Source organism: Castor canadensis, chromosome 11 (assembly GCF_047511655.1).
Source record: "Castor canadensis chromosome 11, mCasCan1.hap1v2, whole genome shotgun sequence".
In the NCBI taxonomy this organism is placed as follows: domain Eukaryota; kingdom Metazoa; phylum Chordata; class Mammalia; order Rodentia; family Castoridae; genus Castor; species Castor canadensis.
Genome location: NC_133396.1, coordinates 98,498,357 through 98,522,211, shown reverse-complemented (window position 1 = coordinate 98,522,211; position 23,855 = coordinate 98,498,357).

The following is a 23,855-nucleotide window of genomic DNA, read 5'->3' as shown; positions in this document are numbered from 1 at the left end:
GGACCAGCCCTCTTACACTGAGAGGAAATTTCTGGACCTCTGTTAAATGTGTTTACATCTTTGGAAGCTTCTACAGTAAAAGGAAAATTGGAGGTTCTATAGTTTCCAAAGAACTGGCGATGTTCTTTTTAATCTCACTAAATGTGTATTTGAAGATCCCCAGTACCCTTTTCCTGTCTCCTGTCTTGCAAGGCTATGCAGACTGTCCATCCTTATTCTCTTTGCTGCCATCTTTCCATGGGCTTTTTAGAGCTAAGACAAGGAACTCTTTGCAAGTACTCACTAAACCTCTTTTCAAACAATTGCATCACTGGAAATTCTGTCAGTGGTAGAGGAAAGGTGAGTTTTGAAGAGGCCCAAATGCACTTCATGGAATTTCTTATTCACTAGGAAGATCCATTATAGCTTGTAGCACCCTGTTTTTCATGGGTGCCCAAAGGCATTATGCTTCTCTCCTAATTGTTCTTACAGTCTTCATCATCTTTTCTTGCTATCAGACTTACAGCTCTGAGCATTGGCATTATTCAGGGAGTTTCTCAACATTTTCCCTAATCTTATGACTGTGCCTTCCAACATTCTTGCTCATTAATCATTGTGAATTCTTTACCTGCATCTTCTGTCTTATTTCAAGAGAGCAGAGTAAAAAAAAAACCAAAAAACTCAATCCTCAGATGCTATCAAATCCCAGATGTTCATTAATAGTAATGCTTAATGGCCTTCTTCCCTAAAAAAATCAATAAAACATGATTCCATCCTCCAAAGAGCCCATACTTAATAGAAGGATTGACATAAAATGTTTCAAAACCAGGTGGTGAGTGGAAATGGAAGCAGATATTCTATCACCAGGTGGCTGGAAGACAAATCAGTAACTGCATGTGTATAAATGTGAATAGGATCAGAAGAAAGAAGGTTGTGTTGTAGGGCAGCTCAGACAGAAATACGGGGCACCAAGCTTCCAGGAAGCAGATTCATTAAGAAGGCTGGAAGCAACTCAGTGGATTAACATCCAAAGACTGAGCCCTGAGAACAAAGAGGGCTTTCCTTATACACCATTTAGAGTAGGTTACAGAAATAGGGGGGTACAGCTTGTCCCATACATGGTCATATACTATTTCATTGGCCATTTTAACCTCTGGGGTGAGGTGACCCTTCCCTGGTCTCACCCCAGGTGCTATGTGACATTCCTCAAATCTGTTTTTTTTTTTCTGTTTGTTTCACGGTTGCACTCATTATCTCTCTTCACCCTCCTTGCCTTCTTACTACATTCTCCATTTTGAATCATCATCTTGATTTAGAAGTTTATATATTCACAGCGTCATTGCATGGACAAGAGTTGTCTTCCTGGCACATATGCTTATCATTTGACACATAAGTTTTCTCCCAGGCCAGGCCTCTGCAGTTATTTCCAATACCCTGAGGTTGATAGACAGGGGTTTTTATAGCTATTTTGGTGCACACACCAAAGTATACAGATATTGACCTTTTGGTGTTGCAAACCTGTGTCCAGCTAATAAGCTCCCTAGTGCTGGTGAAGCTTTAGACCTCTAGTCATTGCTCCCAAAGGCGATAGATGGGGTTAAAACAGATACACTGACCATCATGAGAGCACACTGAGTAGGTGGTATGGTTGTGGGTGCATGACCCAACAACTGCCTGCACAAGAATAATAAGTATGGAAAACCAGAGTTTTGGTAACAACAATTTCTGCTCAGATAGTGCACATGTATGAGTCACAGTCCAAGGCTTTGGGGTCCCCAGGTAGACAACTGACTAAGATTAGCAAGAAGAAAATACAGGAGGGACTCAACCTCAAAGGTGAAATGGGTAACTCCTCAAGCTTCCATCGTGCGTAGTCTAGTCAGCTTCCAGAGTGACTAGAGAAGGGCTGGTGGCTTGTCATTCGTGGTCTCCTGTTGTCTCCTAGGAAGCAGGATCCTGCTGAGGAAGGGCATGGGTGTTCCAGAGGGTGATCTTGCACGGTAAGGCTGGGTCAAGGATGCACTCCCACTCCAAGGTAGCTGGATTCACTCGCCTGTAGTGGATCCAGGGAATGATCTCTGCCACCTTAACTGTGGTGTGGGTGGATAAAACAACAACAAAGGGAACCCTCCAGTGGGGCTTTAGCGGTTGAACATTCCATTCTTTTACCCACATGCATCCCCTGTCTTATAAGGGTGTGTGGGAGTTGTCAGGCTAACAAAGAGGCTCTCTCTTACCCAGTCATTTATTTTTGAGAATCAACCCAAGGGCATGCATCTTCTGTCTCAGGTTGAGGTCACCTGTTTCCTTAAGTTCTCTTGCTGGTCCTTGACTAAAGGGGCTGGGTGCTCAAAAAGAATTTCAAAAGGGAAGAGACTCGTCTGTTTGGTGGTGCTAGACCTAATCCTGGGCAAGGTTATAGGTAGTAACTGATCCCCTTGTAGGTGGGTCTCCTGGCATAGTTATCCCAATTGCAATTTTAGAGTCCTGTTTATATGTTCTACTTTCCCTGAACTCTGGGGGCAGTAGATTGTGTGCAGCTTTCATATTATTCCTAAGCCCTTAGACACCAACTGTACCGCCTCAGCCACAAAGACCAGCCTATTGTCTGATCCAATAGACACAGTATTCTGAACCGAGGGATGATTTTTAACAGGCACCTGGCCACTTCCTGGGCTTTCTCATTCTGAGTAGGGATGGTTTCCATCCATCCTGAGAAGATGCAGACAAACACTAGCAAATATTTACATCCTCTGGCCCATGGCATCTCAGTAAAGTCCACAATCAGGTTTTCAAAAGGAGTTCCTCCAACACTTTTCACCTTGGGTGGGGCTCTTGACCCTTGTTGGGAATTGTTTTTGGCACATAGACTGCACCTCTCACATACTGTCTTATTTATGCTGGAGAGCTTGGGGACATGAAAATGCTGGGCCAAGGTTGTCTCGAGAGCTGTATGCTCTGAGTGAATTCCTTTATGAAACTGCTTGACAAATGTGTTAGCCAGAAACTCTGGAATTGCAATATGGCCATCAGCAAATTTCCATCATCCACCTGGTAGAAACTTCCTCCTTCAGTCCCAAACCAAGCCTGTTCTTGTGAAGTATACTATGGGTCCCATTCAGATAAGGGGCATGGGGACAATGCAGCTGTCAATGAGGCTGAGGTTTATCCTCCTGTGAGGGCTGCTCACTTGGCTTCCTTTTTAGCTTTTCAGTTTCCCCAAATAGCTGTTGTCTCCCCCTTCTGGTGCCTTTCTCAGTGCATGACTGCTACTTGCTTAGGGGTCCATATAGCTTCTAGCAGTTCCAGAATTTCTTGTCCATACTTTACAATTTTTCCTCCTGAGTTAATGAGCCCCCTTTCTTTATATAGGTTTCCATGGACATGAATAGTAGTGAAGGCATATTTAGAATCTGTATAGATGTTTACCCACACTCCTGCAGTAAGCTGGAGTGTCCAAGTGAGAGCAATGAGAGCTTTTTGTACAGAGGTCTCAATGATAGTGGATGTACTTCAATGACAGTGTCTAGAGTCACTACTGCATATCTGGCAAAATGTGTGTTGTCCTGGACAATGCTGATGTTGTCTGTGAAATACTCAACATCCGGATGACTGATAGGCTGATTAGTCAAGTCTGGCCAGCTGGAGAACACCTCATCTATAAACTATAAATAGTCATGTCTGGGGGGTCTGAATCAACAGGCAATAGGGTGGTTGGGTTTAGAGTCTTAACAACCTCTAGTTGGAAATGTGGGTTTTCACATAACATGTTTTGATATTTGACCATTAGAGAGTTTGTCAGCCAATAATTTCCTTTGTATTCCATAAGAGTCAAAGCAGTGGGGAACTTGGACTGTGAGTTCTTGTCTCAAAGTAAGTTTGTCTGCTTCAGCCACCAAGATGGCAGTGGCTGCCAGGGCACACAGGCAGGGTGGCTAGCCTCAGGAAACTGCATCAAGTTACTTTGGTAAATAGGCAACTGGGTGGTGTCAGGAACCTAGCAGCTGGGTCAAGACTCCTACAGCTGTTCCCAGTCTCTCATGTACATATAGAAAGAGGTGCTTCATCACATCTGGCAAGCCCAGAGCAGGGGCATTTGTAAGTGCCCTCTTAATTTTTTTAAAGTCCTTTTCTTGCTCCTCTCCCCATACCATGGTTTCCTGTTCTCTCCCCCACTTTGTGGCTTCAGAAAGGGGTTTTGCCAAGAGAGAGTAATTGGGGATCCAGATCCAGCAGGAATCTGCAGCCCCTAGAAATTCTCTAATCTGTCAATGGGTCTTGGGGGCCAGAGTGGAACAGATGGCCTGTTTCCTCTCAGGGCCCAATCTGCATTGTCCTTGTGATAGGTGAAATCCAAGGTATTTGATAATACCCTGGCAAATTTGAGCTCTCTTTTGGGAAACCTTATATTCTGCCTTCCACAAAAGGGAGGGAAGGAAGTGAGTTTCTTCCATACAATCCTCCTGAGTTGGTCCAGCCAACAGAAGGTCATCTACATACTGGAGGAGTGTGCAGCCATTCTGGTCAGCTGAGAAAACCTTTAGGTCAGACACCAGGGCAGTCCCAAGGATAGTGGGAGAGTTTTTGAAGCTTTGTGGAAACCAAGTCCAAGTCAGTTGTCCCTTCTCTCTAGTACCAGGACTTTCCCATTGGAAAGCAAAGATAAGTTGGCTCTGTGAGGCCAAGAAAATGCAGAAAAATGCATTCTTAAGGTCAAGGCAGGTAAAGAACTTTTCCTTACCTGGGATAAGTCCCAGAAGCATGTATGGGTTGGGACCACAGTATGTAAAGTAACAGTTGCTGAGCTGACCTAAGTCTTCAGTCCCTGGTTTTTGGACAGGTAGATAGGGGGTGTTCCAGGGAGACTGACAAGGCTGAAGGATCCCATACTTTAGGAGTCTGTCAAAATGCTTTTGGATCCCAATTTGGGCCTTGCAAGGAATGTAGTATTGCCTCTGGTTAACAGGAATGGCTCTAGGCTTTAATTTTACCACCTTTGGAGGTGTGTTCTGAGCCAGTCCAGGGGGGTTGTCCTCAGCCCATAGTCCTGGAATCTTAAAGGGATGCTCAGGCATCTTGGGAATCTCTCTCCTAGAGGCATAGAGTTGCCATTCCTCCTCCTGCACAACCGTGAGAGTTAGAATCTTGGCTTCAGGCCCTCTTAGTTTTAAGGCTACCATGCCACAGAGTCAGAAGAAGCTGTTGACAGTCTGTCCAGGTGGGCTTATGAGTTTGGATGGACTGCATTAGTTCAATCAGAGCCTGAGGCTTTTCCATGATGGAAGGGGTATACTGCTTCCAATTTAGGAGGTGTGTGGTTGTAAAGGGCTGGTAGATGAATGCCTACCTTCCTCTTCATATCTGACCATGCTGGTCATAATATATTGGGCCCTGGATCTCTCAGGTGCGTCTGTAGGGTGATGGTTTCTGGGGGGAGAGGCTAGTCCCATATTGGGACTGTTCAAATGTTCCTGGTTTGGCCTAGGGGCCAGTCTCACATGTTGTTGTAGAGTAAGGACTGGTGGGTTTGGAGTGAGCATGAGGTTCATGGGGCCTGAGGAAGGTGAGATTGTTGCAGTCTCAAGGACTCCTGGGCCTGGCCTTGTAGGCATATTTGCTGTTGGGGGATCCTTGTCTGATGCAGCTTCCCCTTCTGAGGGTGGAGATTAGGGACGGAAGGTGATGGTAAAGGTGGATACAGTGGCAGGGTCTCCTTGGGGTCCCCCACTAGTATGGGTTTCTCTGGATTTTTAAATTTTTCCCAGTACTTGGAAGCTGCTGCCACTCTGGCTACCATGACCCTGCATGCTTTCTCTAGGTGAGGCTTTAGCCATGTGAGCTGACTGAGGATTGCATCCTGCCAGCAATCAATATAAGTAAACTGATCTGGGTGTCCAGGGTCCACTACAACCATTTCAAAAACTCTATTCACTATGACCTTATCTAGTGACTGCTCTGAGGGCCATCCTACACAAAAAGCAGGCAAGTCTATTTCACAGAAGATCCTAAGCTTGCCAGGAGTCAGCTTGACTCCATAATCTCCATTAAATTCCTTTTAAAAGTTCTTCAGCATGCACCCTACTTTGACCTCCTCCCATTCTTTGCATTACCAGACATCAAGGCAGAGACAGAAAACGGGAAGGGATGAGGATTGTGGAGAGGAGGTAAAGGGTCATCCTTTCTGGCACACAGAAGAAAACAAATAACACCACTCACTTCATCCATCTCTGGCCACTCCCCTTGCAAGGATTTAATTTCTCTTAGCCATAGTTAATCCATATAAAACCTGGATCAGAGGCCCTGTTAGGGCTCACCCTAAACCATGTGAGTTCTCCAGGGACTGTAGATTGGGGCTCCACACTTTATAGCTGGGCTATGAAGCACACTTTCATACATCCACACTTCTCCCTGAACCTGAGAGACTGTTTCACCCCAAAAGGGGGTTACTTGGGTATCCCTGGGAGTTGATTGGACTCCCTCTCTGCTGCCTAAGGCAGACCTAAATTCAAACCAGTCTGATCAGAGGGGCTCCCAAGGTGGTTCCTGAGGCTTTCCATGTCCCTCTGTGTCTTGGTTCACTGGGAGAGAGGTTCCCTCCCCTCAGATTAACATATCCAGTGGTGCCTGGCAGGGGCAGCCCTCTTGGTGAACTGGGGACACTGAGCTGGCATCAAGAAGGTGAAAACACTGCCTCAAAATCCCAGATGAATCCCCAGGAATGTTGTAGGTTGGCTTAGACAGAGAGATGGGCACAAAAGCTTCTGGGAAGCAAGTCTATTAAGCATGTCAATAGTGACTCAGCAGATTCACATCCAAAGCCTGAGCCCCAAGAACAAAGGGGGATTTCCTTATATGCCATTTAGAGCAGGTTACAGAAATGGGGGGTACAGCTTGTCCCATACATGGTCACATGCTACTTCTTTGGCCATTTTAACCTCTGGGGAGAGGTGACCCTCCTTTGGTAGCACCCCAGAAGACATTCCTCAAGTCCAGTTTTTTTTTTGTTTGTTTGTTTCACTGTTGCACTCATTATCTCCTTTCCCCCTCCCTGCCTTCCTGCCACAGTAGGGGGAAGTCAAACTGAAAGTCGTTGGGAAAGATGGGAGCATGAGTTCAATTTTAAAGGTTTAAAAACAACTTTTCAGGCAGGGAAGAACATTCCAATTAGAGACTAGCATTATAAACAACTTGAAATGGAACTGTGGATGATCAGGAAAACATGAGAAGCACAGCATAGCTAGAGTGTATGGTTTAGTATGATATGGGTTGGGTGCAGGAGGTCACCTGCCCCAGGAAAGCAAAGGTAGGCAGCAACCAGACTGAGATGGAATGTGTATCTGCAGTAGGAAGTTTAAACTCTATCTGGAGTATGATGGGTCTTATGAAGCATGGTGTGAGAGAAAGAAACTGAGGAATATGAGCTCTGCTGACATACTTTAGGACTGGCACAAGTTTCCTTAAATCAAAAAGACTAGTCCTTGGGCTGACAGCATTAGCATCATTTGGAACCCTTCAGAAATTCAACTTTCTATATCTCGTGTTAGCAAACATTTACTGTGTTCAAGACATTCTTCAGGTGCCATGAAAAATACGATGTTTAAATAAGTAAGTTAGAAACTTGTTCCTAAGAAACTTACCATGGAATAAATTAAGGAACATTGCAACATGCTAATTATAAACTGAGGACAAATGAAATAAGGAGTGAACAGAAGTGGAAAGGAATGCTATCGTGTAAAAACACAGAAATGCCTTCTAATTTTAGGAAAATTTAAGGAAGACTTCCTGAAGGAGGTAGCATTTGAGCTGGCTTAGGAAAGAAAAGATTGCTGATTCAGACTTACTGAATGAGAAACTCTCATTCAGTTCCTCTTGTTGATTCCAAGGAAGCTTTAGTTGAGGACAATTGATCTAAATCAGTCAGCTTAGATGGGACAGGCAACTAAGCCAGGCATTGGAGAGTTGAAGTAGAACAAAGACTTCATTCCCTCAGTTCTTTCAGGATCAAGCTATAGAAATCCATCTTGAAGCACTTTAAGAATCAAACAAGGGGGCTGGGAGCATGACTCAAGTGGTAGATCACCTGCCTACCAAATGCAAAGTCCTGATTTCAATCCCCATTATAATAACAACAAAAGGTTTCATGAAGGGAAAATAATTTGAATGATGGTTTTAATTTAGAATTACAAAGAAGGGGATATAAATCCATGGGCCCAAAGGTAAGAAGATGCTCAAAAAATAAATAAACCAACACTTTTAAAGAACTCTGGAAGACCTCTCTTCTGAGCAACTTTCCCCATGCAAGAGAAGCAGATAATAAAACATGCCTCTAAGGAGATAAACCAATGAATAATTATTCAGACTCCTATAATTTTCTCTTGTTATTCCTTATCCAGATGCAGTGGAAATTTTCTGACAACTGCCCTAAGCCTTCCCTGGAATAAAATAGCATGGATCTAGGCCATGGAATTTTTGCATCTTTCACCTGTGAGTGTGTGGGGGGAGGTTGCTGAAGGAGGCTCTAGTCATTCTCCATGTGAGAGTCCTTGCACGTGTGAGTTGCTGGTTAGCACCAGGTGCTGCAAAGAAAATAATTATTTTCTAGAAATGGAAACCTATTTCCTTTAGGAATTAATCCAGACAAAAGCAATCTAAATCCCATTAAAATACATTTGATCAATCCGCCTCTCTGTGTTTCCTGATTATGGTGAAACTGAATTGCCTCCCTCCCTTCCCACCACCCCTTCCTGATGCCAGGCCAGTTTTTCACCTTGCTTCATGTTCAGCCACAGGGGAAGCTGATTCTCATAAAGTCAGGAATTGCTGTTCAGACACAAGCTGATTTTGGTGAGAGGTGGTGTTGACATTAGTGGAGGGAAATCCCATGGTCACAAGTAGATGGCTATGACAGTAACTGCAAAAGAAGGTCATCCTTACACCCTAATAAATGACCCATTTTCTCTATTTTTTTTCTCCAAGGATATTTCTACAATGTTTGGTCTAATACCACAAATCCTGCTCTTTTTTCTTGGCTGAATCTAGTTCATATTAACAAATATTAACTACATTCAAGCCATTATATTGTCCAGGTGTCATGAAAAATACAAAGCTTGCATAAACAAAATAGAACCTTGTTCCTAGAAAGCTTACCATGCAATAAATTAAGACACATAAAAACATATTAGCTATAAGCTGAGGCTGAATGATGTAAGTAGAAGTGGAAAGGAATCTTTTTAGGCCAGGAGACAGGAATGCTTTCTAATGCTAGGAAAACTTAAGTAAGACTTCCTAAAGGAGGTAGCATTTGAGCTGGCTTTGAAAAACAAAGATTGAGTAAATAAAAATCAGGAATGAGAAGAGAGGTAAAACGCATTCCAATTGGAGGGAATAGCATGAAAAAGTCACACAATCATGAAACTATGGCAACTACTCTAAAGTGAGTAGTTGATAAGATTACATAGTGGTTGTTAGGATAAAGAAAGAAATGCATAGAATAGCAGTGGGTTCCAATTAGGAAGATTTTGAATGCTATGAGTGTACTAAGCTGGGGAAGAAAGGGAGTCCTCTGATAATTTGCTCTTGAGAATGTAAATGCAGGTTGTATGTTTTTGTGTTGAAATGAAGAGGTTGGGCTTTTAGTACAGTGCTCTTTGATTTATAAAATTCCATTTAATTCAAACATCCTATTCCATCTCAGACATTGAATTTCTCCCTATAATAAAAGGTATCTCTTTTCCCCACAAAAAGCTTAGGAGAAAACAGCTTAGAGGTGGGGACTTTTGTTTTTCTGTTTCCTTTTTCCACTTGCTGTAGAAGGAGTAAATCTTTTTGTTTGCTAATTCACTACAGAGAAATGAATCGGTCCCCCCAGTGGTTGCAAAACAAGAACCTAATTTAGAAATGTAACCATTATAACAAAATTTCACTACATGGAGTTCAAGCAGTATCTGACCTTCTTTCTCATTTCTGTGAGCTAAGTGTCCAAATTCAGGGATTCAGTCTCCATGTGATGTTCTTTTCACGTGTACAAGGTCTGGTTGCTAAGTCACAGAGAGAGCACGACCTAATACTGCTTTCAAAAGATCAATTATTATTTATTCACTCTTGTATCTATGTCCTTTTAAACTACAATACAAACAAATCCTGCTTTACCAGGATCTGAGGGCCAATTTGTTCTTGCTGACCAGCCTAGGACAGCTGAAAGAAACTTTACACGACAGAGTAAAGGGTCTTTTGTACTTACTAGAGAATTCATGCTGTGCGTGTATCCTATATTGATTGGAGACAAAGCCTATGAGACAGAGCAGGTGTCATTAAATGTAAATGGAGGTGGGCATCCTTAGAGACATTAAGATTAGGAAATATATGATACTATCCTACTTAAAAAAACATTACTAGTGGTGGTAGTACTTGTGTATGTGTGTGGATGTTCACATGCATGTGCTTGCATGGTTGTGTGTGCATGTGTGTGTGTGTGCATGCATGTGTGTTGAAAACCAGGCTTGGAAGGGCCAACAAACTGTGGGAGAAGCAGTTTAGGATGGAGAGTCTAGATCAATCAGCTGGAGCTTCTGGAAAGTCATAAAACAGTGGTTCTTGGCCTTGGACAAATGTGGGAATCATCTGGGGATTTTCAACAAAGCCTTGTATCCAACCACACGCTGAGAATGTGTATAAATAGGTACAGCCACTTCCTTTTTATTCCTTTAAAATTATTTTTATTTCTCTTTATGTCCTTTGAAAGTGATAATTAAATGAAGTACTTGTTTATTTCCTTGTCTTTTTGTTAGCATATATTAATTGTACAAAGGGATTTCAGTGTGATATTTCTAAGCATGCATATAATATTCTTTGACCAAATTCACCTACTTTGTTACTCTTTTGATCCCTACTCCCCCTTTTTTAAACAACTGCAATTGGTTTCATTATTCTATTTTCATACATGTTTACAAAATACTTTGATCTTAGTCACCCTTCCCGTTCACCCTTCTCTTTTACCCTTCTCTATTCTGTTGTTCCACTGGTCCTACCACCAGTCTCTCCATTTTACAGTCATTTTTAAGGTCTAGATTCTGAATAAAAAGAGCATATATAATATTTGTCTTTCTCAGTCTGGCTTATTTCATATAACATGATTTCTAGTTCCATCATATTCCTGCAAAAGACATAATTTCATTCTTCTTTATTCTCTATTATGTATATATTCCACATTTTCTTTATCGCTTCATCAGTTGATAGACACCTGGGCTGATTCCATAGTTTGGCTATGGAGAATAGTGCTGTTTTAAACATGGACATGTAGGTGTCTCTACTGTATACTGACTCACATTCCTTCAGATACATGCCCAGGAGTGGTATAGCAGGATCATATGGTAGTCTTATTTTTAATTTTTTGAGGAACCTCCACACTGATTTCCATAGTGGTTGCACTAATTTACATCCCTACCAACAGTGCATAAGGGGTTCTTTTCCCCCCACATCCTTGCTAACATTTATTCAGGTAAAGCCCTGTAGGAGAGGGCACTGAGGATGAGTGTTGAATTATCCATAGGGATCACATACTCAGAGCAGTCAGAGGAGACAGAGGAACAGCTGACCTCACAGTTCTGGGCAAGCTGAAATGTAGATATTTGAATTCCAGAGCAACTCCAAGGAGATACCAATGCAGATGCAGCCAAAGGCAGAAGCTACTAGTTCCCAGCCCAGCTCCACACCTCATTCTGTATGTGGCAAGCATTTATTTTTGTTGGAGGAGGTCAGATTACTGCAGATGAATATTGCATCCATCAGAGGAATCCCAACCCCCCAGCATAGCATTTAGCAAACAGCAGGCAATTGATAAATGGTTTTGAATGGAAGGGCAGACAGGTAAATGAAAAATATTTATTTTTATCCTTTGTCTACCAAATAATGTCTGACATTATTTCAGTTTATCTTCCTGCTGTGGAATAATAACAAAAATATGAAGAAAAAAGAGAAAGAAAGGCAAGTAGCAAAGAAGAGAAAGATAAAAAAGGAGACAATGAAAATCCATTTAATGTTCAATGGTTTCTGGACAGTGTGTGCAGTCCCCCTATACACCAACTTAGTTAGGTGCCATTTCACAGAAGGGAAAAATGAGTCCTTGTTGCTTACCCTAAATCACACAGCAAGATTACACTGACAGAACCAATACCAGGACCTAAGTGTGTGCATGCTCATTCAATATATGTAACAATTGTAAAGGTTTTCATAGCTCTTCAGTACTTACAGGCACTATTAGCACTATACAGATGTTAGCTAACGTGAACCTTGCCTCTTCTATGGGAAATGTGCTGTTAGAGAAATTGTTTTGGTTACTGACTAGGCCACACAGTTACCAATGGCTCAAGGTTTTGAACCCAGCACAGTCTGGCTTCAGACACCATGTTCTTAACCACTGTACTGTTTAGGATGATCATTCATCATGTTGTGCTTGGGAGAGTTCCAGTTTATGTTTGTTGTTTGGGGGCAATTGTTAGTAACACTTTCATTATTTCCATATGTGCAATAATTATATGCCATGGTGGCTGTACTGGTTTTTACCATGTGCTTTTTTTTCTTTTTTTTCAAACTGTGAATGTCTTCTATTAATCATAATGACAAGCTGAAGTGCTCTGATCTTTGGCTCTGGCTAAAATAAATTTGAACTGACTGTGACTACCATACCCATGTCTACTAGTTCTCAATATTCTCCAAGTTGCATATATTTACTGCGGGAGATCAGTCGTGTTGATCAGGAAGTATCTTTGCACCCTTCCTTATTCACCTTTGATAAGCTCTCAAGTGTGCAGCCAAAAATCTCAGTGTTAGGTATTTCTAAAAGGAAAATTCTAAAATAAAAGTTATATTATAATCCCACATTACCTTTTCACTTGACTCTAGTCAACTAAACTTGGTACCTTTTTATGTCATGCATGCAGTTACTAAGTGATTTTTTTTCATCATTCTAAACAACTAGGTTTTTTTTTAACTTAGAAGTTAAGCACAAAGATTTTATGATTTTATTTAAAAAAAGTTTTGCAAATGTTTAAGTAACCTATGCTCTTGGAAGTTAGGACAGTGGTTATCTGTGGAAGGCATCACAGGAAGGGTCACAGGGAGCTTCTGGAATAGTGGCATTTCCAGATTTGAAAGCTAGTTATTTTCTGAGTACTCATCCAGGTCTGTTCACTTTCTGACTACTCATCAAGCTGCACACTTATGATTTGTTCATTGTAATATGTATTATACTAAGATAAAGATCTAAAATAATTAGAAGCAGCATAGTATTGGCAAAAAATAAGTTAAAAACCCAATGGAGCAGAAAACAAGAAAGCCCAGAAGTAGATCTACTAAATATTGCCAACTAATATTCAACAAGGGAGCAAAGGAAATTCAATGGAGATAAATGGTAGTAGAGCCACCAAAAATCCACAAATCCACATGTGCGCATGCGTGCGCACACACACACACACACACACACACAGACGTTTTATCATTCCAAAAAATTGACTCAAAATGGATCATAATCTTAAAACTTCTAGAAGACATCATAGGAGAATTTCTAGATGACCTTGGGTTTGGGGGTGAAATTTTAAAAGTATGATATATGAAGGAAGAGAAAGTGATGCTTGACTTTATTAAAATTAAATATTTGTTAGACATTGGTAAGAGAATGAGAGATAAGAAACAGACTGGGAGGAAATATTTGTGAAACGTGTATCTGATACATGAAGGTTACCTTTATGTGTGGTAAATTTTCTTTTGTTGTTTTTGACTCATTATCTACTAACAATCCAATATGATGATTATTCTAGCCTATTAAGATATTGGAAAAAATTGTTACAGATTGTTGGCAATAATGGTGCCGATAGGTTTTGGTTCTTACTGCACCCTTAAGCTTCTGTTTTCCAGGGTCAAGGTCCTGCCTCAAGTCTAGCTTGAATCCTCCTTCTGCCCCAACATCCAATCAGCATGAACCATAAGATCCTAACCAATCAGATCATGCCGTGTCTCACTGAGGGGTATTTAAGCACATGCCCCCCCCCCCTCTTGGCTCTTTCTCTCTCCCACCTGGCAATAAAGAATCTCTTGGCCAGATCACTCCTCTCCACATGGTCATTGTGGGGCCTACATTTCCAACATTTTGGTGCCATGACTCGGATCAGGGCTCCCCAGTAATCCTGGTGGCACCCCATTCTGACTCACCCCCACGACCACCCTGAGGATGTGACTGGCCAGGACTCTTCCTCCCAATTGCCCTTGCTTGCACCCAACACCGGACATTCTTTGATGAGTCCACTTACCCTTCTTGGGCTCCCTTTGTGGTCTCTCCCTTCGGTGTCTCTGGGGTTTTAGAACACTTCCCCTGCTTTGGGCTATCTCTGAACGGCTCAGACGGTAGAGGGATCCCCTTCTCCGCAGAGCTTGGATTTTACAGGGTCTGGGACCCTACAAAACCTAGGCCTAGGTAATCCAAGCCACTGGATTTATTTTATCTGGGGCTGAGACCAAGCCCCGGATTTATTCGGTGACCAGAGAATGGAGGTTTCATTTTGCTGAAAGCCTGCCAGTACCAATCAATGGGAGCAACCTGGAGGCACAGGTGATGGCTAATCCCTCAAGTGTGTGTCATGCCTCCAGGCTCTGCCTTCCCCTCCTTTACCTAAGATGTCAGCTCACCTTTTCTGCTTCCTCCATGGTCTCACCACATGTCCTTCGTCTCTGTCTACCTTCCCCTCCTGGGACCCTGCCTCCTGTGAAAAACTTGTAGCATGGTACCTTATGACTTAAGTTATTCCAACTAGTTTGCCAGGCCTCTCAGTCTAAAGTAACTTTAAATCAGCTGCTTTACAAAAGCACTTACAAAAACCTGTAACTGCCACGCTTATGCTCTAATTCTGCCCCCACAAGGGGAGGAGGGAAAGCAAACAGGCACACCTGTGCACAGGATGCCGGCTTCTGGACACAGCAAAAATACCTGCCATAGCTAAGAAACTCCATAGAGAGGACCCAGTACATCCTGGTCTGCCAGCCACACGTGGCAATGGCTGCAGCCTGCTGCCACTTCCCCTAGAATAAACACACGCAGAGTACACAGGAAGGGGGGAGGGGCAACAGGCCACAGGATCAGGCCTAGGCAGTCAGGGTCATTTGTCCCAGGTGTGTGTGGAGGGAGTGGCGCCTTGCATAAGTCCTGCTCCTAGCCATACCTCACACCTCAGGGCATCAGACCCAGCCCTTGTAAGCCAATTGTTAGCTCAAGGTTATAGTTCCAGAAATAACAAAATTGACATTACTGTGGTCTCTAAACTTCTCATTTAGAATTTTCTATACATTTGGCCTCAACATAAATTTTTCCCTCCAAATATTAACACTAGTTGTCCCATATGGCACTGTTATTGGCCTGAAATGCCCTCTGAATGCCCTCCTCTAACTTTACAAATGATTTATTTCTTTGTTAAAAAGGTAGCCTTTATTAAAGAGGCTGCCTGCTGTTAGCTAAAAGACAGGATCCTAACGTTTTGTTCTTTCTAGATGGGACCTGCACCTTCCAGTCTTCTGTCTGGTAGATGTTGGAAGCTTTGTTCTGAGGCCTGGCCTCAGTATGCCTTGGGTGACCAAGAGAAGTGGCCTTCACAGGGCTCCTTAAATTACAATACCATACTCCAATTAGACCTTTTCTATAAAAGAAAAAAAAAATAACCTGAGGTCCCCTATACAAATTTCTACCTTCTAAGCCACTCCAATAATCAGAACCTCTTAATGAGTGCTTCCCTCTTCAACAGGCAATGGTAGGAAGAGGGCAGGTCATACGTCCCCTTCCAGTTACCAGATCTAAGGGAAATTTAAAAACATCTAAACAGCTGTACTTATGCCCAGACAAATACATTCAAGCCTTTGTCTCTGTGATCCAAACCTTTCAACTGACATGAAAGGATATTATTATGCTTCTACTAGACCAGACTCTTATCTCATTAGAAAAGCATGGGTTCTGGCCCAGGCCACTCAGGTTGGAAATGATTATATGGCTCAATCAGTAGAGTGCCATTTACAAGCATAAAGTCCTGAGTTCAAGCCCAGTACAGCCAAAGTAAATAATAATAATAATAATAATAATAATAATTGGGGCTGAGGAAGTAGCTCAATGGGAGAATGTCTCCCCAGCATGTGCAAAGCCCTGGGTTCAATTCCTAAGCATTACTAAAAAAAAATAAAAAATGGTAAAGAAGATAAGTGGCATTAATGTCACTTCAGCCATCTCATAGTGGAAAAGCATAGTTTAACTTAGACCAGATCTCTCATTCTTCAAGTGAGGAAACTGAGGCCCAGAACAGTTCAGAGACTTGCTCTCCAGAGTGTCAGGTGTCGATGTAAAATATCTTTACTTTACAGCAACAACCTAAAAAAAAAAATCCTCTTACCTTTCTACAGCATCTTAAGGACGCTATTAGAAAGCATACCACCATGGACACAGAGTCACAGGTGAGAGAGATTCTCCTCAAAGATAAATTTCTAACAGTCAGCCCCAGATATTCATAAAAAACTCAGACTGTGGCTGAAGGGAAAAGTCATTGAACCAAGTAATACAGCTAGCCACATCTGTATTTATGGCTATGTCTGTATGCCCGGGACCTTACTAACAGGAGAGAAAAAGGTAAGAGACACCATGGCCTCATTGCTGCTCTCAGAGAGGGCCCCACCCAACTGGGGCCTGTATCCTGAACTTGCTACCATGGTGGACAGGAGGGGCACTTCTGCAGAGAATGCTTAAGGGGGGACAGCCCGGGAGACAGCCCCGCCCCCAACTGGTACCCTGCCCTCTGCAAGGGTAACCACTGGAGGTCTAAGTGCCCCCGTCACCAGATGGAAGATGAGGTGCCACCTTCTATGGATTGATGGGTCCAAGCCTCCTGTCCACACTCCACTTCTTGGCATCAATGTTGAGGAGCCATAATGGCAGAAAAACAAAAGGTCATTTTCCTCCTAGACAGTGGAGCCTGTTTCTCTGTTTTACGTTTTTCTCCTGGTCCCCGGTCTAATGACAAAAGTTATCATTCGGGGCAAATCTGGCCAGCTCCTAGAACGCTAGTTTACCTGGACTCTGGCCTGTTCTTGGGGAGACCTCCTCTTCTGTCACTCTTTCCTCATAGTACCTAAAACTCCAGTGTCCCTGCTGGGACAGGATTTACTATCTCAATTAAAAGCTCAAATTCTCCTCCCCCAGGCAGCTATCTCTGCTGCCCCCTCCTTCAGGAACAAAGAAGATTCCACAGTGTGGACTGAGAGATGAGTGTAGGGTGAGCCAGGATGGCCCTCCCTATTCAAATAAAACTCAAAAATTCCTCACAGTTTCCACACCTAAAACAATATCCCCCCAAGCCTGAGGGACAATGAAGCCTTATGCCTATTCCTAAAAAACAATAAGGGCTACTAATTAGTTGCTCCAGCCCCTATAATATAATAAATTAAAAATTCTTATAAAAGTTAATTTTAAAATACAAGTTACAAAGTAAACAACTGGAAAGGATATAGATAGTTAATAAATGTATTTTTTGGGAAGTTAAAGGAAAAAGGAATGGTTTTTTTGGATGAGAAGGGATTTTGGAAAGAAGGGTTTGTCCTTAAGATTGTTTCAAATAGGAAGGATAAGGACAAATCATCAAGGGGTTTAGTATGTTGTATGAAGGTCTGAGTAAGTTTGAAAAGTGTATAATAAAAGCTTTGGTGTGTGATAAAGTTAAAGTTGAATGTAATCTAAGAGCTGCCTAAAAGATTTTTAGGGTCATGTCAAACTAAAATCAAATCCTCTATGTCTATGAAATAACAAGGTTATCTTAATATTGTTCTGCTCGGAGTAACATCTACAAAAAACCATTACAGAGAAAGATTTTATCAAAGAAATTATTTGTGTTTTCTGCTGATCTTGTCAAGCTTTAAATACTACTAAATCAGAGTTCATTTACATATTTGCTTATGTGTCTTAAGTGACCACCTTGTAACAGTGTTATCTGAATATGGTACAAACATTTAAAAGGTTAAAAGTGTCAATTTATATAAAATAATGAGCTAAAGCTCTCTTTTATCCAAGAGTGTTACATTTAAATCCTGACAGACCCTGCCTCCCACAGGTCACCTACCTAGGTGTGGCCTTAAAGGGACAGACTCACTCCCTGAGACATAAATGCATCAACCCAATCTTCCATTTCCCAACCTCCATACCATAAGACAGCTTACAGCTTTCCTGGCAGTTATAGGATTTTGCAGAATTTAGATCACTATGTATGTACATAGGGAACAGACACCTTTTTATGCTCCTCTTAATATTCCTATTTGGGTCTTAGATAATGTATGGCCACCCATTTCTCTCTCTGTAGTTGGAGGACTCTTGAAATTATCTAGGGAACAACATTTCACAGTGGTTCCCCTGGCAAATGCCCATCCTAACGCCTATGTTCTTGCTCTCCTATTCTTTTTTTTTTCCTTTTTCTTTTATTATTCATATGTGCATACAAGGCTTGGTTCATTTCTCCCCCCTGCACACACCCCCTCCCTTACCACCCACTCCGCCCCCTCCCTCTCCCCCCCCAATACCCAGCAGAAACTATTTTGCCCTTATTTCTAATTTTGTTGTAGAGAGAGTATAAGCAATAACAGGAAGGGACAAGGGTTTTGCTGGTTGAGATAAGGATAGCTATACAGGGTATTGACTCACATTGATTTCCTGTGCATGGGTGTTACCTTCTAGGTTAATTCTTTTTGATCTAATCTTTTCTCTAGTACCTGTTCCCCTTTTCCTATTGGCCTCAGTTGCATTTAAGGTATCTGCTTTAGTTCCTCTGCGTTAAGGGCAACAAATACTAGCTAGTTTTTTAGGTGTCTTACCTATCCTCACCCCTTCCTTGTGTGCTCTCGCTTTTATCATGTGCTCATAGTCTAATCCCCTTGTTGTGTTTGCCCTTGATCTAATGTCCACATATGAGGGAGAACATACGATTTTTGGTCTTTTGGGCCAGGCTAACCTCACTCAGAATGATGTTCTCCAATTCCATCCATTTACCAGCAAATGATAACATTTCGTTCTTCTTCATGGCTGCATAAAATTCCATTGTGTATAGATACCACATTTTCTTAATCCATTCGTCAGTGGTGGGGCATCTTGGCTGTTTCCATAACTTGGCTATTGTGAATAGTGCTGCAATAAACATGGGTTAACCTTCCTCCCTTGTATCAAACTACATGTCTGCTATTGCTAATCAAAAATTTAACCAGTTGTACCTCCAGGGATACCAACCTCTCTAAGACGCAAGGATAGTTGGCTGATACCAACCATGTGGAGGTTGGAGGATTGGCTTGAGACTCTTTATGACCTATGGCTACAGGGACCTTCATCAACTTCAGAGAAGAGGAAATCTTCATTTTTGGAGCCTGGGTGTACACCATTATGAGACTCACCACCCCAACATTGTTTGCCAACTGACCCTCCCTTCCCCTATGCCGCCCCTTGCCAGCTCGAAGAAGCCAGAGCGAACACAACGCCCCCCTTCCTCAACAAACTAAAAAGGGAGGAATGTTGGCAATAATGGTGCCGATAGGTTTTGGTTCTTACTGCACCCTTAAGCTTCTGTTTTCCTGGGTCAAGGTCCTGCCTCAAGTCTAGCTTGAATCCTCCTTCTGCCCCAACCTCCAATCAGCATGAACCATAAGATCCTAACCAATCAGATCATGCTGAGTCTCACTGAGGGGTATTTAAGCACCTGCCCTTCTCTCTCTCTCTCTCTCTCTCTCTCTCTCTCTGGTCTCTCCTTCTCCCACCCAGCAATAAAGAATCTCTTGGCCAGATCACTCCTCTCCACATGGTCTCTAGCCTATTAAAATATTAGAAAAAATTGTTACAGATTATATACTCACATCTTTTATTGGCTTTTAAAGAATTATTTTAGAGGTTGAAGATGTGACTCAAGTGGTAAAGCACCTGCTTTGCAAATGTAAAGCTTTGAATTCAAATCCCAGTCCCACCATAAAAAATAAAATATTACTTTATAAGCATGTTATCAATTTAGTGTAATAATAATATATTATTTTTTCTCACTTGAGAATTTAGTTGTTAGATAAGGCACTGCTACACTGGATGTCTTCTGTTTGCCTTCCATCTTTATCCTTCACCTTGTTCTGGGTGTGGTAGCTGCTCCATTTGGATTGTATCAACAAATTCCCTGGTGCTCTGACTTCCAGAAGATTCAGTAATGGGAAGCAGTTGCCAAGAGGCCTGAGGGTAGAGTGTTTATTCCCTGCCATATTTCTAAGGTTAATGGCCATATCGCCTTCCTGGAGTCATGATAACCACCTCCTCTCCTTTTCCTTCCGGGCCTGGGGTGGTCACAGACCAGCTTTTGTTAGCTGCTCCTCCCCTCCTCCCCAGGCACTGCTCCATATTCATTTGATGTACAAAAAACATCCCTTCTCCTTTTTCTTTTAGCACTGGGGTGGTCACAGAGGAGCATTTGTTAGTCCCTGGGGTACTGTCATATCTTCTTTTGATTTACAAAAATCCTGCTGGCAAAAAACCCTCCTCTGTCCCCTTTCCTTTTATTCCTTGTTTGTTTAATATCACTATCCTCATTGCTTCAGCTTATTGCTTAAGTAGTAAGTCACGAACTAAAGACCCTTCTCTTGGCCTCTAACCTTTCTCATCCATTCTCCACATAGCAGAGTGTTTTCAAACCCAAAGCAAGATCATATCACCTCAGTATTTAAATTCTGTCGTGGGTTTCTGTGATTCTTAAAATCCAAATTCCTTAAGATCCACAAGGTCCTATAGGCTTTGGCTCCTGACTCCCTCTCCAACCTCATTTCACTCCATTCTCCCATTGCTAACCTACCCAAGCCACATCTACCTTCCATTTAGTTCTTTAAACAAGCTAACCTCTTTCTTGTTCTCTTGCTAATCCCTCTGTCTGGGAAGTTTGTTTTATGTCCAATCTGTGCTGGGTGGCACCTTCTCATTCTTCATGATCCAGGTTCAATATCTACTGAGTGTGTGGTCCTTCCTTCCTTCCTTCCAGTACTGAGGATTAAATTCAGAGCCTTATACTTCCTAGGCAAATGCTCTACCAATTGAGGGACCTTCCCAGACTTTTTGTTTGTATTCTATTTTTGAGATAGGGTTTTGCTAACTAACTTTGCCCAAGCTAGCCTTGATCTCTTACCTCTGCTTCCCAAGAAGGAGGGATTGCAGGTGTGCACCTCTACATCTAGCTTGAGTGTTTTTCTTGATTACAATCTTTGTTGATCTTCTATTTATATCCCATTGAATACTTTGTGCTTGTTCTTCCCTAAATGGTAACTATAGTGTATTATTTTGTAATATTTAAAGTTTTCTTTTAATCAGGGTATTAAAAGGAAATTCTGTCATCACAGAAAACATCATTTCTTCCTCTAGAGTTTGTTTTGATTTAAAATAATGGACATATCTGAGTATACATATTGGTTCTTTCACTTCTAAGCTACAAGATCTTGGTCAACTTGCTTCCCTTCTCTGAATCTCTGATAGGAAGCACCCAACACAAAGCACATTAATATGTTTTCATTGATTAGGAGGATAGCATAGTTCTTTCCTTTAGAACTTAGAGCATAATGGAGAAGATAGAAATTAATTCAGTAGTCACTCACTCAAATATATATACGACTGGTAAACTATGTTAGCTGTTGAGAAGGAAAGATACGAGGTGTTATAAGAGTATAGCTGGTGGCCTATTTTCATTATAATATTGGGTGTATCAATTAACTTTTGCTATGGAACATTTTGCTCCAAACTCAGTGTCTTGAAAGAACAATCATTTACTACCTCTTACATGACAGCAGATCATCTAGAATCTAATTTTAGCAGCGCTCTCTCATGTATTTGTTGGTCAGCTGAGGGTTGGGTGGCCTAAGCTGAGTTCTAGTAGCGTGACTCTATTCCACATTTCTCTCATCTTCCTTGGACCAGTGGGCCAGCCAATGTATCTCCTGCACATGGAGTTATTTATTACAGGTGCCAGAAGGCAAGCAGAAACCTCTTGTCATGGCCAATTTTAGATATTAACTAGGCCTAGTTGTTTGATCAAATCATAGTCCAGATATTTCTCCAAAGATAATTTGTAGATTAACATTAGCGATCAGGTGGTTTTATGTAAAGCAGATTACCTCCCATGATGTGGATGGGCCTTACAAATCAGTTGAAGGCTTTAAGAATAAAAGCTGAGATTTCCTAAAGAAGAAGGAATTCAGCCTCAACACCATAACATTAAAACCTTCCCTGAGTTTGTAGCCTGCCCTACAGATTTCAGACTAAGACTGTAATATCAACTTACTGAATTTCCAGCCTGCAGCCTGCCCATAGATTTCAAACTCAACAGCCCCCACAATCACATGAGCTAATTCCCCAAAATAAATCTCTCTCTGTGTTTATATTCTGTTTCTTTGGAGAATGCTAACAGATACACCCATTGACATATCTTAAGACCTGGGCTCAGACTGTTTGTTATACTGTAGCTATTATACGAAATGTCAAAGGCAGGGAAATATTGTCTGCCTGTGATGAAGACATAGCTTAGGCATGACAGAATAATTGAGGTCAATAACGCAATCCATGCTAAGGAAGATTTTCTTTTTGAGAAAGCCATACTGAAGATAAATAAAAATATAAGCAGCAGTCAGTACAGAGAAGAAAAGTAAAAGGAAATTCCTGGCAGACAACACAGGTTTGAGGGAGAAAAAATAAAGGTAAACATTAAGACACTAATGATTGAGCAGGCAACAAATATTGCAGGCATGGTGTCAGAGTAAGAACTTCAGGCTCTTATTCTAACTGTAGACAGAAGCCATGAAAGTGCTTTAAGTACAAAAGTGATATGACAAAATTGCTTTTTAAAAATTATTACTCTAGAGGGCTGGCAGAGTGGCTTAATCAGTAAGAGTACCTGCTTAGCAAGCATGAGGCCCTGAGTTCAAACCCCAGTGCCATCAAAAAAAAAATTGCTACTCTTGCTTCTGTATGAAAATTGTAATGCAAGGGAACATGAGACTATTTAAGAAGCTATTGGAGAGTTCTAGGCAGAAAAGCTTTTTTGAACTGGTTTGGTGATAGCAAAAAAAAAGTACAGATATAACATATATGTTGCACATAAAATTAATTGAACTTGGCATCTCCTGGATGGAGATGTCATTTCCTGAGAGAAAACATTAAAGGTGAACCAAGTTTGACAGAGATCAATAATTTCAATTTTCATGCAATTATAATTAATTGCAAACAATTATTTGAAGGATGGGTTTTATTTTAATCAAGAAAGACATTTCCTTACAATATTAAACAACAAAAAAAGAGGGAATACAAGTTTGAAAAAATGCTGAAACTTATTTTTCTCATTATTTCATGAAACTCATCCTGGAAAATCACATTTTAATATGTAATTTGAGATTAGTTTATATGTGAGCCTAGACTAAGATAAGGCTTTTGTCATAGAGTATATCTCTTATTAACAAGGCTAACAAAAACCCAAAAACGTAAAAAGTGCCGAAACAAATATAACTTCGTTATGTTTTCTCATGATCTTTGTATGTAGTAGCCATATGCTTTGCTTGGAAAACATATTTCCCCCAAGCTACATGATTTTCTTTTTCTCTTGGTTTAGGAACTTTAAGAGATAATGTCTATTCAGTTGAAAATAGCATTCTTATTTTTAGTTCAAATCTGGTTAATAATACATGTTTTGCACTGACATATTTTCATAAATATTCAACTATGAAATTTTTGAAAAAAATTCATGCATTTCCATTTTTAGGAAGTGAATATCCAAGAGAAGTTCCCATGCTAAAAATTAAAGGGGAAGATAAGT